A 19,041-nucleotide genomic window follows, 5' to 3' on the forward strand; every position below is an offset into this window, starting at 1 on the left:
CTGGAGAAAAGGAGGGTGGGGGAATGTTGGAGTGGGGGGAACAGACATGACCTTACTGCTCTCTACAGCTACCTGAAAGTAGGTTGTAGAGAAGAGGATCTAAGTTTCTTCTGCCAAGTAGCAAGAGACTGGACCTGAGGACATGTCCTCAGGCTGCACCAGGGGAGGTTTAGGTTGGATATTAGGAAATATCCCCTGGCTGCCCAGGGGAGTGGTCGAGGCACCATCCCTAGACGTGCTTAAGAGATGCGTAAATGCGGCACTTAGGGACAGGTTTAGCTGTGGACTTGCCAGTGAGGTTTCCAAGAGGATCTACATGATCCTCCGATTCTCTGATTCATTGATTTTGACCCGAAATGCTATGATTCCAAGCAGAGCCGACAAGCCTGGGTGTCTGACGCTGGCTCCCCCTTGGTGGCCGTGCATGTCAATTCACAGCCCCCTCTCGTCTGCCACCTCGCCAAGCACCTTATTTACATGCCAGTGATTTTCACCCTGTTCAGCCACAGATAATAAGGCTGCCTGGTGACAGAAAGTGATGGCCGCTTAAAAGGCAGGCCTATATTTTTCACTATCAACACCATAAATATCCAACATCATTTTAAAGCACTGCAGAAGGGGAGGGATAAGTGGGAGTTATGAAAGGACTAGCAACAGTTGTAAAATTTGGGCTGGTCTGTCTCTCTACCACAGCACCTAAATTAGCAGTGAATGTGAGCAATGAGTGGGCTGCCAAAAGCAGCGAGTGAAATCTCTTCTGCTCAAATTTTGAGTTAAGATTCTCATTTCGATATGTCTTAAAGGTAACAAATTTGCTTCTAGGAGGTTCCACAGCTTCTACTTTTAATTTCCAGCTACTCTTTTAACTGTTAAGGAACGCAGGCAAATGCACTATTTCCTCCTCACCCTTGTACTTAATCAAAATCACAATCACCATAAAGAGCTTTTCAGATCATTCTGATGGTCACTTGACCAATCACACCAGCAATTACTTCTACTTCATAAGTTCCCCTCCTTGAAAGGTTAGCTTGGCATTCCTGCTTCAACTAATATGCAAACTCTCCTCTTAGGGAAGCAAGAACAGGCTTGTCCAAAGGATGACCTTGTGCGTTTAGCAGTCCTTCCTTCCTTCTCCTCCTTCTTTCCCCTATTAACACTGCACTTTACAGTGGCAGACAGAAATCTGAATTGTGAACTGCTTAGCTCCTGGGAAGGGTTTGTATCAGATGAGCTAAGTAGTGTTTACCTCTAATTAAAATCTTAATTACTACAAGGGATTGTCTGGCCACACTATGGATTTGGTCTTTGGAACTGCAGCATGTCAGCACTTCCTCCGAAAAATATTTTTCCAGTTGAAAGTCTCCAGAAACTGCCATTAAAAGCTATCATTTAAGCACACATTTTTTACAAACATCAACACTATTTTCAATTTTTTCTTTAGATCTTGGAAGTGGTTTACAACTCTTCTAAAATCAGCTGAACAAATGTGCAAACATATTTTTATAGGTTCCGAAGCCCTGAAATTTCCTTTTTCCGACTGATGATGTTTAAAATATTTACATATTTTCAAATGGTCACTTTTGTTCAGATGTTTGTAGGAGTCACTGGCAAAATTTGGAAGACCGGGCAAGCTTATAAAAGCAACAGTTTACAAGTCAGTTCCTGGTTAAGAAACTAAAGTGGAACAGAGTGTTTCTAGGGAAAAACTTTGCCAATTTTGTCCCTGTATTTACTGTCATACTAGAGGACTGCCTCTCACTGTGGAAAGCCTCTGCTTGGCTGGCAGAGTACACTATGTACAGTCAGGATACTGCATCCTGGATTGTCATACCTTTCCCAGACCTGCCAGCTTGGCTGCCAGCCTGAGGTAATAGGAGGTGCTCAACTGATTGCTAACAACAAGCAGTTCTTTTGGGTCTTTACTGGCTGGTAGATGAAGTACAGTATGTGCTTGAAATTACATTTCTTATTCAAAAGGAGAAACTGTCCAAGCAGGGAATATAAGGTAAGCACAGAAGGCAATTAGGCAGAATCAGGCTTCGCTCACAGACCTCAAGGTTTCTAACTTTACCTCAATGTTATTTCAGTGTCACCTGAAGCATCTGACACTGACGATTTCAAAAAGTACTAATTAGCAATAACATTGATTCAGGAACCCATAGGAATCCCAGCTTTACAGCAGAGAGTAAGTAAGCCTGTCAAAGATCTAAATAAAGTAGATGAATGAATGCAACCGTCTGTCACATGTGCATTGTGTGTAACAAAGGTAAATTTAAGTTGAGCTAAGGATGTTTTAAGAGCAAGTGTGCAAAGCTGAGCTTCTGAATAGGTATTATGTCCTATCAAGGACTCATTGTTTTACAGATCCTATATCTAACAATGCTCATTGTGAAGGCTCCAAAGATCAGTGCATTAAATACCAGTTTTTCAGACCCCTTCACATTTTCAGTGTCTTCCAGTGCTGCAACCACTTGGATATTCCTGCTACACTCGTACCTGTATGTGGTCTGTTGGCTGTCTCTATGCTGTTCTGGGAATGGGAGAAATAGATTAGATCAATGGGTTCAATTCTTCGAGAATTTTATCCTGCCCCCTTCTAAAGAAATCTTTTTGGAATACTGGAAATCTACTTCACACAGGAAAAACAAAATCTGGATTTCAGGAACGGTTCCATCTGGATGGCTGTTTCCAACAGAGACCAGGAGTAACAGCACAGTGTAAGGCCATGGGTCAGCATGCACTTACAAGATCCAGCTCTATGTGTACAGCTGGAGGGAGGATATGGCTTCTGTAGGAGGAGAAATTCCGGTTCATTGTGCTGGGTGTAGGAAGTGGCTTTATGCAATGCTGTCACAAGCACAGGGAGACAAGAAATGCCTCCCTACTGACAACCTGAGCATGTGAAAATGCTGTGGCCTGATTACCAAAAATGAGTGCAAGGCTGATGACAGAATCAACATCGGAGTGGCATCACGGTGCAGGAGTGCCAAGCTGAGAGATCTGCACACCCCTGCTGAGGAGAAGGTGAGACCTAGCTCTGGATTTGTAAAACCAGCATCATGCATTGCAGCCAACATTTAATTGTCATTAATTCCAGCAGGAGACATGTTCATGGGGCAGATCTCTGACACAAATGGCAATGGTGGGGTATGGGTAGCTGTCCTAGACATTAAGGGTGATTAAAATAAGGATCTGCATTTTCTTTCTAGCACAGCCTCCAGCAAGGAAGCCATTTGGGGCAGGCTGGAGGACAAGGAGGAAGGCAAAGTGAAGGTAAAGGGGGTGTGTAAGAGGAGGAAATCTTTGAAACCACTGCTTACAGTTTTCAGGGGGGTGTCTTTGTGGCACTGGCAGCTCCCTAGACCTCTGCACAGGAACAGGGAGTCTGCTGGGTTTCAAAGATAACTGAAACTACTCCTTCTTTGGCTGGCAAAGGTGAAAGATTACTATAAATGTAGCTCACTTACTCTTGAAAAGTTATAGTTAATAAATGCCATACAGAAAGATTTCTCTGGACTTGTCTCCCAGACTAGCTGTTTTCAGGTTTGAATCCCAGATTTCAATATGAATCCCTGCTCCATCTTTGTGTCACATCATACTGATGCAGGGCATGCCATTAGCCACCAGCACCATAGCAAGAGGAAACAATTCAATCTGGTTTTGTCACTGGATAGCAAACCAGCTGGCTGGCAGATTGAACTTACTCAGCTCAGCTGGATTTCTGAGCAGTGCATGCTGCATTCAGTATACCTTTCTCAATCAAATTACCCCTTCAATCAGAATCTATACATTTTACACACACCTGACACTCCTCTGTAACAGCTGAAAACTAGTGAATTAAATATCATAAAATCTTGCATGTGCAAGACTTGCAGTTTTCAAGCATCTTCAGAGACTAAGGGCAGCCAGGGTGTGCACAAGGATAGGATGAAGTTCAAAAGGCGCATCTGTAAAGCGCTGTAAGTCAGTGCAGAATGTGTCCACATAGTTATGAAATCAGCCATTTTAAAGCACAATTAAGGTTAAAGATGATTTCTTCACCTTTGTTCTCTACACTCTACACAGCTCTTGACACTGTGTTTGGTTAATTAATTTACAAAGCTCTTCTCATTTAGAAAAAATTTCCCATTCCAGAAAATCAATGTAGCAGAGTTACTGTCAATTCTCCAGCAGCCTTACATTAATGTGAAGAAAAAAAAAAAGACAAAAGTTTGAACGTGTCTGGGTTCAAACATAGCAATCCCCAGCATTCAAATGTTTCCAAACCGATTTCATTTCCAGATTATAACTGATGAGAAATTTGACTCTTATATTGACCCCATGGTGAAGTAACATTAAAGCTCAGCACCAGTTTTGAGCTGCAATTTAAAATTAAATGGCAGTCTTTGAGAGCTGCTCAGCTCTGCAAGTCAGCCATGGATTTTCCAGTTTAAGCCAGCTTAGAAAGGTTCTGACCAGGATTTAAATTTTGTCAGCACAGAAATGCTCTCCACTATGTCTTCCTGCAGCATTCAGTGGCCCTGAATTTCTGGCACTCTCATTCTTTCCCTCAAAATTGTAGAGTTTTTATCTGATTAGCTCTAAGTGATCTCAATAACTACTCAGATCTAGCTATTTCTTGAATCCATTACTTGGAGATCAAGCATTACATCACAAGAACTCTGTCCTGTTCCAAATAAAGCCAAGGACAAAACTTCCATTGATTTCAGTGTGTTCAGGATAAAGTCATAAATCTTTGGAAACTGGGTGTCTAATTTTGAAATTAAAACATAATGAGCTCAATAGTCACAGATTTAAAGACTCTTGCATTTGCATTTTGCATGAGATTCCGTAGCTGGGCTACAAATACTACAAAAAACTTTGATGGTCTGAGGGAGAGTCATTTTCTGGGAGCTCCCATCATTACCTATCAGGCCAGTACACAAAACACACAATGGAAGTGATACTGCCCTGATGGCAAACAATGTCTTTGGAAAGCTTCAAACAATTTCTTTGTAAACAACTGATCAGGGTAATTACATTTTCTAATCTGAAACTGTGCTGTGACATTGTTTCAGGTAACACATGAATCATGCTAAAGGGTTTTCCTCTGCTAGCACTGGCTACCTTATCTAAGAGGCTGCAGTCTAAGGATGGAGACCTAAGCCTGATGAAGTATTGTACTGGCACTGCAGGTAGTGGCTCCACCACCTGCCCCCCAAGGCTCCTCCAATCCACTGCTCCTGTTGGGCAGACAGCTCGCCAGGTAATTAGAGAACCTGAGGAAGCAGCGGAGCTGCGCCTAATACAGCATGATCCCAACCCATTTTCTTTAAAAGATGAGGTGTTAGATGGGACAACCTTGCTGCATATCTGAATGATGCTGAGTCCAGGTGAGAGAGCTGCAGCTCCACTTAGCAGAAGGCAAACATGGCTTTGATGACTTTGCACTTGCTAATGAACACAAATGACCTAAAGCACAATGAGTTCGTCTCCTGCAGTCTCTCAGCAAAGTTTCAATGTAATAACGTGGCTGTCAAACCCTCACCACTTCATGGGATTGTGTTAACAAACTAGTCCAAGTATGGTATACAAATCACACATAATCTTGCAGAAGAAGCAACCCTAGCTTTCTGGCTTGTTTGGTTTTGTTTTCAACAGCAGTTTCAAAAGGAAAAGTGCAGTATGCTCTGCCCCTGATTTTATTCTTCAGTCTCTTGTCATAAATGTGATCTGCACACTGCATAATTTTTGTTATCATTTCCTTGGATATCTACCAGCTATTATTGTCATGATTAAATCAGTATTAACTTAATTACAAAGGGCTTTACTCAAGATAAACAGCAAAGAAGTGATCCAGAACAGGGAGAACTGTGCTACTGAGTGAGACCGTCTGGCAAAGGCCTTTCAGACACTCCAAGCCATCATTTTTTTCCTCACATAAGTTTTTGTTTTGTTTTGTTTTGGTTTTTTAAACCAGATGTATTATTTTTGTCAAATCCCAGAAATTAGATCAGTCTGTCACCTCTGAGTCTGACCCCTGAGCTTTGCCAATGCCTTTGGCCATCTTTGCTGCTGTCAGAAGCTACATCTTCAGTTTCACTCCAAAGCCGATGCCATGGTGGTCTGCCGTGGGTCAGGCACTGAGGCTTTCTCAAGTTTACTCCTCACAGAGTCATCAACAGAAGATATCTGTATTTCATGCCCTTCCCGTGTTTATCTCCTGCTCCAAGGTATTTTTATTCTGCAGGAAGAACAAATAGTCATTCAAATAATTATGATGGAGAGAACTATTGCATCTTTGCTTGCCTCTCTTATTTTACCATGCAAAAATTTAGACACTGAATGTGTCTCTGATGAATTCTACAGCAGAGCTCTCACAGATATTAGTATGATTGTCAGTCCTTTTCTAATCAGGATAGTGTTCATGCATTGCTGACACAAGAGATGACAATCTAGCTTTTTTAAAGTCTTCAAAAAAATCTCAAATATTTTTTGAGAATACTGCCTAGAAAATATACATAATCCCATGTGAAGAGGCAGCAAGGGATCAACTTGGGATTTCAAGTGAAAAGCTAAGTGTTTAGCACAAATTATACAAGATTTGCTCAAAAATTTAGGACCTAAATTAAGTTTCTAAGAGATTGTGGACTATATATTCAGCTGTTTGACACACAGTGTGTGGCTAACTACTATCTATTGGCCAGGGACAAGCCTGGCAAAATTTCCATCAAGTGTGCAAATATCCTGGTTTTCCTCAAAGTCCTGCCTTCTCAATAGACTCCTTTAGCATTCTCCTGAATACTATCACCAGAATAGGGGACATGGAATTCAATATAAAATTCCGTCCTCTGAGGTTCTTTTTCTGCCACCTGTGATAAAAAGTACATATTCCCAGATAACGAATGTTTCCTAATTTCTCATGCATGTGTTTCCAGAAATTTCTCTTGTTTTCCAGTAGGAAAAAAAGTTGCTATTACACTCTCACTTTCAAGAGCTGAAATAAGGTCCTGCTTATGATACACTTCATAGCAACACAGAATCACAGAATGATTTGAATTGAGAGGCACCTTCAATATATTCTAGTTTTAATTCCCTCTGCCATGGGCAGGGACACTCTTCCTTAGACCAGGTTACTCAAAGCCCCATCCAAGCTGGCCTTGAGCACTTTCAGGGATGAGGGACTGATCTCATTTCCAGAGAAGAAAGGTCAGGGTGAACTAACTGATACCTCCTGGGGGTAACGTCTCATATGCAAATTTTCTGTATGTCAATTCTTATATTATATTCCTCAGGTTTTGGTTGAGGTTTGGGGGTGAGGTTTGTATTTCTTTTGTAAATTTTCCTTGACTATTGAATACTTTCTCCAGATGCTTGAAAGTGGCTTAATTAGGGTTGTGCCCTTTCTGTTTGTTGTTTTTTTCATTTTGGCCAGTGATACAATCGCTTGCAGTCCTCTCTGCTGCTTTTTGGCTTAACACAGGGTAGTGTGCTCATCTGCAAAAGTTAGGCCTACCCTTATCCATGAGGCACCTGATAGATCCTGTCCAAGACTATATAGAGGCAGTAAAAAGTGTCATAAAGCACAGAGATTCTGTGGTGCAGAGCCAGATCTAAGGGGTGCAAGCTAATTACTTGTCCACAGGCTTCTGACAACAGTCAGAAAGTTAAAACTCAGAGACAGACAGATAGGAAAGATCTTGTGCAGGAAAGGATGATGGATTTGCTGATACACACCGTACATCCTTTCTGGCTGACAGAAACTTCATAAAGTTCATCAGAACAGATGCAAGGTCCTTCACGTGGGACAGAAGCAGCCCCTGCAGCAGTGCAAACTGGAGATTGCCTGGGAGGACGAGCAGCTCTGCAGAGCAGGACCTGCGGTGGGGAAGCTGCTGAAGATGAGCCAGCAGTGCGCCCTTGAGGCAATGCAAGTTCAGCGTGCCCGGCTGCCCCAGCAGAGAGCAGCCAGCAGCTGCTCCCTTCCAGTGAGGACACGTTTGGAGCTCTCTGTGCCCACTCTTGGGCTTCCCACTAAAAGGCCAAGTGTCAGACCAAGTGCAGTGGAGCAGCACCGAGGCTGTGGGGCAGGATGTGCAAGGAGGGCTGAGGGAACCGAGGTTGCCAGTCTGGAGAAGGAAAGGGGATGGAGAGGGATATGACTCTGATGTTCAGCTGCTTGAAGGATAAAGAGGGAGTCAGACTTGTCTCAGAGATGTGCAGTCAAAGGGCAATAGGCAATACCCACAACTTGCATCCAGGGAAATTTTCAGCATGGGTAAGAAGAAAAAAAAAATTGTGGTAAGAATGGTTAAACCCAGCTAGAGAGGTGGGGGAATCTCCACCCTCAGATTCTTTCAAAACCTGATGAGGCAAGGCCATGAATAACCTCATCTGGCTTTCAAATCAGCCTTGTCAGGAGCAAAGGGTGGGACTGGATGACCTTCAGGGGTCTTTTCCAATCTAAATTATTCTGTGAATCTATAAATAAAATAGTGGTTGCAAGAAAAAGGAGCTAAATCAGATTGAGGAGGGGCACGAGTCTTTCCTGTGTTGAGAGGAGAGAACCAGCCTGCAGGCTGTTGCTACTGCTGACCTCTTTAAGGGCTGGGTGATTGAAAATCACTCCTGGATGCAGTGGAGCGTGTGTTCCTGGCACAGCACTCGCATTGAGACATTCCCAAGTTTCTCTAAGCAGGGGCCTTATCTGGGTGGGGTGTTGTCAGTCAGGCATTTTTTCCTTCAATTTTGCCTCACCCCTTGCCATCACAGTGTGTTAAATAGAGCCTGTTAAAAGGACTCACCAAACTTCCACACTCCAAGAACAGTAATGTGATTTTTGTAATAATTTCAATATTTAATATAATTTCTTGGGAAACAATTTCTACCTTTGAGGAAAGAAGTGTTGTTCTAGTAAAATGACCAGTGACATCCATTTCTAACCTCAATTAGAACACTGGTCAGCAAGAAGAAACAAATGGACTTGCAGTAAAAGTATTTCCCTCTCTTTCTATTAGCTAAAAATTATTTTAATTATTCAGATGACTTCAGAAAAGCAAAGGCTGTAGTAACAGCCTTTATGTGTTGGGTAATTAAACTGGTGGAATGTATGCTCTAATTTCTAATCAAAAATATTCTCACAGATGCCTTAGAAAAGCTTTATTCCTTCATCAGCCGCTCACCCCACATATACAACCCCACCTATGTCTATTGACTCAAAAAGTTTTATACTAATTTTTTAAAAAATTGAGTTTTATTTTCAGACTAGTCAGTTGGATACAGAAATAACTTTTTTTTGACAATGCTCACCCAAAACATTAATCAAGTTGCCAAAAAACTGTTGGAGTTTGGATTTTCTTGCTGTAAGCAAGGACATGTAAGCCAGTTAGCAACCTTGCACTTATTGGAAGCAATTCTAAAAAGGTGATTTCTCTTGTGTTTGAGTTGTTCCCTGATGATGTTTCATAGGTTTAGGGCCTTTGAGAAGAGTTGTAACATATGGTAACAGTACTAAGAAAAAGTCATTATGCATAAATTCCATAGACTTTTTAGGATCCTACACGTTTCATGAGCAGTGTCTCACTCCATTCTTCCAAGACCCCAAATTTTCACATTTCAAAGAAGCTCCTAACCTTTATCTCTCCATCATTTTGTGTTAGTGTCACATTTCCTTATATTCAGAATTTGACATTGACATGTCACAGTTAGTAATTTTCACTTCTAGGCAAATGACAAAAGAAACATCTATGCTATGAAGTTATCATCAGGCCTGAGAACAGGCTCACCATGGGAAACTCCATTCTCCTGGTCCTCATTCAGAATTCCATATCACTGCCTTTTTGCCCAGGTGGAGCTCAAACCCCCATATTGTCCTTATGATGAGCCAGAATGATATTACAGATGAGTCTGTAATATCACCCCTGATCTGTCCAGCCTGTGGGAAAAGAAGCTCGGATCACATCACAGTGTAAGTGTGATCCACCTTTCCCTTGACACTCCACATCTGGAGCCAAGCCTAGTGTGACCATACGTGTGTTGCACAGATGACTGACCAGCTCAGTCTCAGTCAGGCTCATGGGAAGAGCCTGGCAGTGAAAGTGGCCTCAGGATGGTCCAAGTCTCACACATGATTGTGAAATGTGCCCTCTGTTTAGCAGATGACCATTTTATGACCTTCATTAAAATATTTTATATTCAGTCACTTTTGTTTTCTGCTTGATTTTGGGTCATGTGTCTAACTAGTCCTCACACATAATGAAGTGCCAGCTCTTTAAAATACATTAAAGTGAGTTCTTTCAGATAGAAAATTGTCTTCTTCATTTTCAAGGGGACCCAAGTTTTTTAGCCATCAAGCCGGGGATCTCAAAAAGCATGCAAAAGTTACCCAAGATAAGATGTGGAAAGAAAACACTGATGATGGTAGCTCACATATCCCTAGCCCTTGTCCAAGTAGTCCAACAAATGACAAAGATTTTAGTACATGCTGCCACATCCCAGACCTTTTCACAATGCATGGCAAAACTCCCAGTGATTTCAATAGGAGTAGGTTTTAACGCCAAGTTGGAAAGCTTGGAAAAAAATAAAGCAAAAGTATTTTTAAATCTTCATGTTAGAACAAAATGAAAAGGCATCTTAGAGGGTCTATATCAAAAGTGAAAACTGAGGCTGGAACTTAACTCTAGCTTCATGTGTACTTCTAACCTTTATGCCAGTATACTGACCAGTTTCTTTAAATACAATAGAAACTCTGTCACTTTGAAGATAAGCTCTCACAGTTAGCTTAAAACAATAATTCTGTACTTTCTTTCCTGTTTCTAGATTTATTTTAAGTATTAGTATAAAATGTCAGAGTCTGATAGCAGCCAGATCAGTTTGTATAAAAGATCGACTGCCTGTTTGTAGTATATTACAGGCTATATTTGACACAGGAAAGCACTTAATCATGAATGCTATCAGCACACCACACCCATCTTTGTAAGTGCCTTATAAGCTAGATTCATCACCCTGAACTCAGGCTGGATAGAGACAAGTAATAATGAATAATTCAACCCCCTTCTGCAGAGGTAGGGTTAAAGGTGTGTTATCCACAATACAACATCAGACCACAGTTTGGAAGCTGTGCTAGAATCTGTCAATGTCACAGAGGCATCAGGAAAAGCTTTGGAATGATGTCCAGAGCACTATTTTCACTGGAGTCATCAAGCTCAGATAAGCAGATAAAAGTGAGATGGAATCTGCCTCAAATACATGATCACACAGATTTTGCCCATTTAGGTATTTTTAATCTCTCAGCTCATTATATTTGCACAGCAGAACAAACAATCCTTTAAAAAATGAATTAAAACCAGAAACATCTTTGCCATGTGTTAAATTTGATTTTATTTCACTTGCCTAACTTTGTGTCTCTATTGTAGCTTTTGAGCTATAAAATATGCCACTTCTTGGATGTGTGGACTTCAGAAACATATTGAAAAATGTACATGGTGTGGAGGAGACAGGACCTTTCTTCTTTTCTCTCTTGGCTCATGCAGAGAACACTGCTCCCTTCCAGAGAGGCTGCCCCTGTAGCTGGCCACTCTGTGGTTCTGTGCCTACCACTGTGCAAAGCTTTTCCAAGCTCACATATGAGGTCACCAGGCGAGAGGGAGCTGAGCTGGGGAGGCCAAACAAACTTCAGCCATTCTCCAGCTCACTTCTGCCCTTCTTGTCTCCCCAGCTCCTAACAGCACCACTTCCAGAGAAGGGAAAGATCTGTAGGGACTGCAGATGTGGACTCTGTGATGCCTGTGACCCCCTGCCCACCTCTTCCCTGCAACCACTATGTCCCACACCAGCTAGCCCACAGGGAAAGGAAGACAGAGGAGAGCAGCACAAGGTCCATGGGGCTGGGGCTAGACCAGAAATGTCCTTCTCTCCTTGACAAAACATATCAAAAATCCAAAATCTTTGCTAGCAAAACTAGCAAAAAGTGCTTCCTAAAACCCCCAGGAAAAGCTGAGTGGAGAGTAAGATGTGACAGTGACAGGAGGATATGTTTGGGCCATTCACATTTTCAACAAACACTCACTACTAAATATAGCCAAAAAGAAGCCCCTTTGTCTGTCAATGTCATTTGTTCGCAGCCCAATTAGGAGTCATATTTTCAAATCTGAGTCCTTGCATATTGTCTGGATTAAAGAGGGATCTTGGCTGGGTTTTCCTAGCATATTAGTTAAACCTAGCTCAATCACTTTTTGTTGTACAGGAAAAGAAAGATTTTGCCTTCTATATACTCCCAATTTAAACAATATTTACTGGAATAGTGGAATTTCAAATGTGTTACAAGTTAATGCATCCATGGGACTGTTATTAACTATGAATCTCCTGAACACAGAAGGTACTGAAGTTACTGATGTGCATACTGGTCTATGTTTTTGCAATTCAAGAGAAATATTCATACAATATTATTTAGGTAGAACACTGGCTGTGTAACACCCTGGAGAAAACACCCTGGAGTTTCCAAGGGTGGGTTTTATACCTCATCTGACAGATGCCACCTCCTTCTACAGATGGTGCCCAGGTGCAGTGGTGAAGGATTTTTCCATGGAGACTCAGAGGGCAGAATGCCAACTGCTGTGCTGAATCACCAACACTTCCCAAAGCACCCACGAGATCCCAGGTGGCCCAGCCTTGCCAGCTTGGGATGAGGTAATATGGCTGCAAGCTAAATAAAGACAGAAACCATTAAGTTGAATTTAAAGAGATATGGCAGAGTGACATATTTTTGTTTTCAATAGTTAAAGATAATTTTCATGCAGTGACCATGCAGAACAGACACCCATCCACTGAATAACTTCTTTTTGGATGCTGCTAATAATTTTTTTTATACAATTAGTAGTCCCGTAAGATATGTATTCAACTGCATAATGCTGTACCTGAAAGAAATATTTTGGTACACCTATTGAAAACTTTATGCACTGAAAAACAAGATGACACCAGGAAGTGTGTCCTTTACTTCATCACTCTAGCCCTAGCTTTTTTAGTTGAATCTGCCAGCCAGCACTCTGGACTTTCAATTAATTCATAACAGGTAGTGACCCACAGTTACCAGAACTAAGGTCAAAACAACGTACAAGAAAGAAAAAAAAAATCTATTAATGAGATAACATTGGTATTCAGAGCCTTGAATTACGTGAGGCATTAAATGAGCAAAGGAAAAATCAGGATAAGAAAGATGTATAGAGCAACCAAGATCCCAAATCTGCTCATTCCAGGTAGGTGAGATGAACAAGTAGATTCAGAAAGAGCTACTGGATTTCTGCTGGTTTCTAAATTCTGAAAAGTATCATAGTAAAAACTGAAATAATCTCATAGAAAGCTCAAAGAGAGGTTAAATACAAGGATTATGAAGTCACAGAACCACAGAATGATTTGGGTTGGAAGGGACCCTAAAGATCACCTCTTTCCAGCCCCTCTGTCATGGACAGGGACATTTTCCACTAGACCAGATTGCTCAGAGCTCCATCCAACTTGGCATTGAACACTTCCAGGAATGGGGCACCCACAAATTCTCTGGGCAGCCTGTTCCAGTGCCCCACCACACTCACAGTAAAGAATTTATTTCCAGTATAATTTAAACCTACGCTCTTTCAGTTTGTCCTGTCACTACATGCTCTTGTAAAAAGCCTCTCTATTTATATCTTTCTTGTAGGTTTCCTTTAGGTACTGGAAGCTTGCAAGTTGGAGGATTCCATGATAGACCTCACCTTCCAGTAATCTGTGGGTTTCCTAAAAACACTGCTTAAGAAAATAATTCATATAGGATGCATTATATTGAAAAGTAGATAATAACAATAGCCAGAAAAATAACAGATTATAAAGGCATGGAAAAACTTAAATTTGCTACTAAACCAATGTCAAATGAATGGATATCAAATTAAATGGCAAAGATTTATATGTTTTATACAGGTAACATTAGAAAGAAGTATTAATCAATCTTAGCTCATTAAATTGCTGAGCCAGCCTAGCCACTGTTCACCCATGGATTCCTATGCCTGCCGTCCTGCCTGTGAGCTGCTTTTCAGGATCCCCTGCACAGATTTATCCTTACAGGTACTGCTGTGACCTACAGTCAATGACACAAGAACAGGAACAGAAAATAAATTATTATGTCTAATAATCACTGTTAAAGCTCCATAAATTGATTAGCACTCTTGGGGTTTTTTCCTTTTTTTTTAACTTGAAGTGAGCTTGTGTCATCTATTTGTCTATTCTCTTTTGGTGTACAAAGTGGATCAAATGGAAAAAAATGCCTCTATTTTCATTATGGTTTCAAAGTTCCCCTGGAGAAACAGACTTCAGTTGGAAAGGGGATTTACAACACCAATACCAGGGAAACCAGGGGCCTGAAACAAAGACCTGAGAAGTTCTGAAACTGTGTTCATATGTTGCTGTTCTTATCTTCCCTGTCCTTGCCAGGCAATATTGCAAAGACCCCTACCGAGCACTTCATGTATAATTCAAGGGTTGAAGCAATCATGAAGGTCAGAAAGAGGAGGAGGAGGAACAGAAAGATGTCAGAAGGCGTCCCCATGGCACAGGCACTGAACCTGGCTCCAAACCCCATACATGAGCCCAATCCATGTCCCTCCCTCAGTGCTGATGCTGTGTTGCCCTGCTCAGTGCTACAGACTGTGGTGATACTCCAGACTGTGACACACCTGGCTGCCCCAGGGTCTACCCAAGGAATCTGCACTTTGTGTGAGGGTGTCCTGCACCCACAACAGGACTCCTTGCTTCTCTTGCTCTGGCACACACACTTTCCCCAGCTAACATTTTAAAACTCTCCCAGCAGGAGCAATGCACTGATCTGCAGGAGAAGCCCATGATCCCTCATCTGATGGCACTCAGCAGCCCACAGCTGCAAAAAGGAAAATGATGGAAGACTTGTGTTTCCAAAGTCACCCATCTAGGATTTCTTATTCCCCCTGGAAACCTGGAGCTGGTGGCTGCTGCTCATCAGATCACACATATCTTCCACACCTCCTTCTCATGGAAACAGCCTGGGCTCAAGGGAGCAAACATACCCACCAGCATCTCCACAGAGAGCCAACAAGGAGAGCGTGAGGCTGGAGGCACGCTGCACTCTGTGGCTGTGACCTGTCTGGGCTGGGGGCCAGCTGTTATGGGGTGTGTGCACAGCTCCTTTCAGCTCCCCCTTGTGCTGGGCCCATTCACACAGCCCTGTGCTCAGCACTGCAGGTGTTAGTGGGGGCACTACAGGTGCCAACACTCCTCGCTTCTATTTCTCTGATAAGGACCTGTAGCTGGACATTGTGCTTGGGGCCATGCTTTTTCTGGAGCTGGATAAATACAAAGCAGATGGGAGATGGTGGCTAACCCCACAAAGCAGTGGTGTGCCCCACGGAAGGTTAAAGCAGGCAGGTTTGTGCTGGCAGCCTCCATGCAGAAGAAATATTCTGCATGCAGTGGTCTCTGGGTGTCCTGAAATGTGATCCAGCACTTCTAGCACAGGGCAAGAAGCAGAGAGGGAAAAATCAAGTACACCCAGCTAAGAGAATTTTAAAGGTGAAAGTAGATCCTTATATAGCCACACAAAGCTCAACTCCCTTGGCCAGCATCAGAATGCTTGAGTAAAAAAATGGCTTATAGATGCATCTTAGGTACCTAATGCTGTTAGTATTCAGAATTGGCCACCCCAGCACCTCACAGGTATATGGCCAAGAAATTGAGTATTCCAATTATCAGTGCAATGCTAGCAAAGGCAGAGGTGGCTCATAATGTCCTGTGCCTTGTTTGATTGCTGACAATGGCCCAGTTGCAGAATTAGTACAATCATTTAGGTTAGAAGCCCTAAAGATTGACTTACCTAATGCTACCACATCTACCACTAAATCCCTTCCATTTGATTTCTCAGCATTCACTACAGTATTATTCTTAGTTCAGCTTAGTCACAGTCTTCCAGGGAAAAACAAACCCAAATTCCTGATGTTAAAAAATAAACAAACAAAAGAAGCACAAGCAAGAGGGGGAAAAACAAGGAGGAAAATGTGTCCTTTGTGCACTGCAGTGCAGTCAAAACAAAACACACCCATGCTCCTCCCTACTTTGGAGTTCACTTTTAATTTGTGCTGTGTCCAAGAGCTGAAAGCTGTCTCATGCTGGACTGGACACAGGGATGTGCCAGAGATTCCCACTTGCTCCCATGGGTGGGATGTAAAGAATTCCTGTCTTCATAGCTGACATTCCTGCTGCACTGAGACAATAACGTACAATTCTTATCCAAACAATCCTAGATAGACACTGTGATTTTTTTCTAATTACATAAATATGAGAATGTCCATTGGATATGAAGCTTCCTGGCCAAAACCTGTATTAAAAACAGAATATCCCATGCTCACCACCTACAGTTAAGTGACATACTTAAGATGTTTTTATCCTGCCTTCCCAAGATTAATTATTCAAGACTGGGAAGGGGATTTAAACTATCACATAGCTGTTAAAATAAATTTTACCCCTGGGAGAGGCAGAAGTCAGTAATATGGTCAACTGCTCATTTCCCCTAATAGCAACTGGCACAAATTCTAAAGTCTGTGGTGGTGTGTATTGTACCTAAGCACAAGCAAGGTGCTTTATCATAAAGCCATAACACTTTACCAGCAGCTTTAGAATAAAATGACATTTTGTCTGATGTGTTTATGCTGGAGGGATGGCGTGGAAACAGAAGGGTTTGTGGTTGTTTGGGGTTTTTTTTTAGGTTATTAGTTGGAAATACAAGCATAAGTCAAAACTGAATATGGTTCACAAACTGCCAAAGTGCTGTTTCTGATCTAAAGACATTATTATAGCTAGTTGAAAGCAAATTTCACTGTTATCACTGTCATCACTCTTAGGTGAGGCTCTGGTGGAACCCAGTGCAGACAAGAAGAGGAAGGAGATGGCTTCAGAACAGATCTTCAGTTCAGTTTCTGTGTGTTAACAACCCACAAAAATGGAGATGTTTATGTTTGTGGTACAAACCAAAATGAAAGAGGAGTCTTAACTGCAAAATTAGGGTTTGAGGGTTGGAAAAATTTCCCACTGCCTTGCCCGGCTGAGGTTGTCGATATCAGCGATTAATGTCCATCTGGGTTCTGAGACTGTTTTTAATCAGGGACAGCATCAGAGCATGCACCGAAGGAGCACTGGGGTATCAAACCTGTTTTGTTGAGTGAAGTTGTCACCCCTGATTAGGGGGTTATGCTTTATTACACTCCAAAGATCTCAGAAAGATTCTCCTCGTACCTCTGCTCACATGAGGCTTGCTCCTTTCTGTGCAGATTGCCCCAACAGAAAAACCCTTTCCTCTCTCAAGATTAATGAAAAGTCTCAGCTTTTCATTATGTGGGGTTTACATATTTTATTCAGTTTCGTAAAGCTTGATAGTTTTTCTTTGCCCTGGAATCTGATGGAGGAAATTTGGAATGACAGCACAGCAGATCCGATGTAGCTTGTACCCTATACAGAGAAAGGTTATCTGCCATTCAAAAGCAGACCTATGGAAAACAACAGGATTAATTGCTTGAAAAAGTAAAATTTTCCTAAAGTAATTTAGTGATACTGTAGCTCATGAGTGAGAGGTTCTGGCTTCTCTACAGAGCTACTCCTTTATGGAGCAAGCAGAGCTCAGTTGATCATGACATGCTATTAAAAATATCTTAAATTCACGGACTCATATCTCAGGGCTATTTTGCATTGATTCAGTCTTTCTGATTTTGCTAACTCAAAATCCAACAGCTTCAGTCCCACCTCAAGGTCTTGGTTTCTACAGTGCAAAACAGGGATAATTTGAAACTGCAGAAAATCTTAGTGGTAATCAGACCACTAAATTTTTCATTCAGTTTATCCAATTCCTGTGGAGGAGACAAGACCTTCCAAAAATTGACTCTGCCTACAACCACTTGTCCACAAAGTAATCTGGATTCTGAATGACTGGAAATACATCAACAAATATTATGCAGAGGTAAGAGTTCTATCTTCTGCAAGGATCTACAGGCAGAGTATCCATGGGATAAGCTTGGGGAGCTATTTTACTATAAAAATATAGATTTGTAAATGCACACTTACAGACACTAGAACATGTAAAAGAGTATTGATGCATAGTACAAGCTAACTTTCACAGAACACACATCATTTATGTTCAGAGCCTTTCTAGACAAATCACTGGCTTTCAGCCAAGTAATTTTTCAACACGAGAAAAAATGAAATCACTTACTGGAACGAACATAGTGATTCATTTTTGGTCACTTTCACCACTCAGTCCAATGTCCAGGCAACAAATGACTCCTTTTCCTGAGCTGGTCAGGACTATGAGATGCCAGACAAAGCCAGATTCTGCAGAACTGTGCGGGAAGGGAAAGCTTTCAACCTACAATCCATAGGTGAGGAGCTCACTGGGAAGTGGGGCTAGACCCTGCTGAACGAGAGGTTTGCAGATTTTGTGAGCTCTTTCATCACTAACTTGTTCATGAGCCTGCAAGCAGGAGCAGGTCAAGCAAGGTTCCAGGTGCTTCATCCACAATACTGTCTTTCTAATGGAAATGTGGAGCAGTGCATCAGCAAGAAAGCTGAAGAAAACTTAAGACTTCTTTGTTCAGGCTCTGCTGCACTCATTTAGTGTCGAGAGTAGCTTTAATGCTGGGTGTTTCTCCAAATACCTTCCATCACTTGACCAGAATATTGGTCCCATGAATGATCTCCCTTAAACAGATGGTGGTGGGTCTGTAGGAGTGAGCAGCTCCTACACACCCCTTCTCCCCATAGTCAAAAGATGGGGAAACAAGGAACAGCCATGACATGTTTCCAACCACAGCCCTTGCTGCTTGCTATCATTACAGCCTTTGTATGACTCAGTGCTGATTCCAGGTTGCTCTGCAGATGGGATCACAGAAGCATCAGGGGGTGTTTCCCTGGGGAGGCACTGATTACACTGTTGATAATGAAGATCTGACCACTATTTCAACATGATAGGGAAAAACAGATAAACCCTCTTCTGAAATGGAAATCAGATTCTTGTGATCACCT

General features: G+C 41.9%; 1 long non-coding RNA gene across 2 annotated transcripts; it reads left to right on the top strand.

Moving 5' to 3' along the window:
• The first annotated feature begins 2,441 nt into the window (after positions 1-2,441).
• Positions 2,442-14,803, top strand: LOC134548909 (uncharacterized). 2 transcript variants are annotated; one of them, XR_010079957.1, is made up of 4 exons: positions 2,442-3,024; positions 12,528-12,666; positions 13,670-14,070; positions 14,437-14,803. It is a non-coding gene; the product is annotated as an uncharacterized LOC134548909 (long non-coding RNA). The 2 variants fall into 2 exon arrangements; XR_010079953.1 differs by lacking the exon at positions 14,437-14,803 and having other exon boundaries at positions 2,446-3,024; positions 13,670-14,403.
• Positions 14,804-19,041: the final 4,238 nt, after the last annotated feature.

Source organism: Prinia subflava, chromosome 1, assembly GCF_021018805.1.
Source record: "Prinia subflava isolate CZ2003 ecotype Zambia chromosome 1, Cam_Psub_1.2, whole genome shotgun sequence".
In the NCBI taxonomy this organism is placed as follows: Eukaryota; Metazoa; Chordata; class Aves; order Passeriformes; family Cisticolidae; genus Prinia; species Prinia subflava.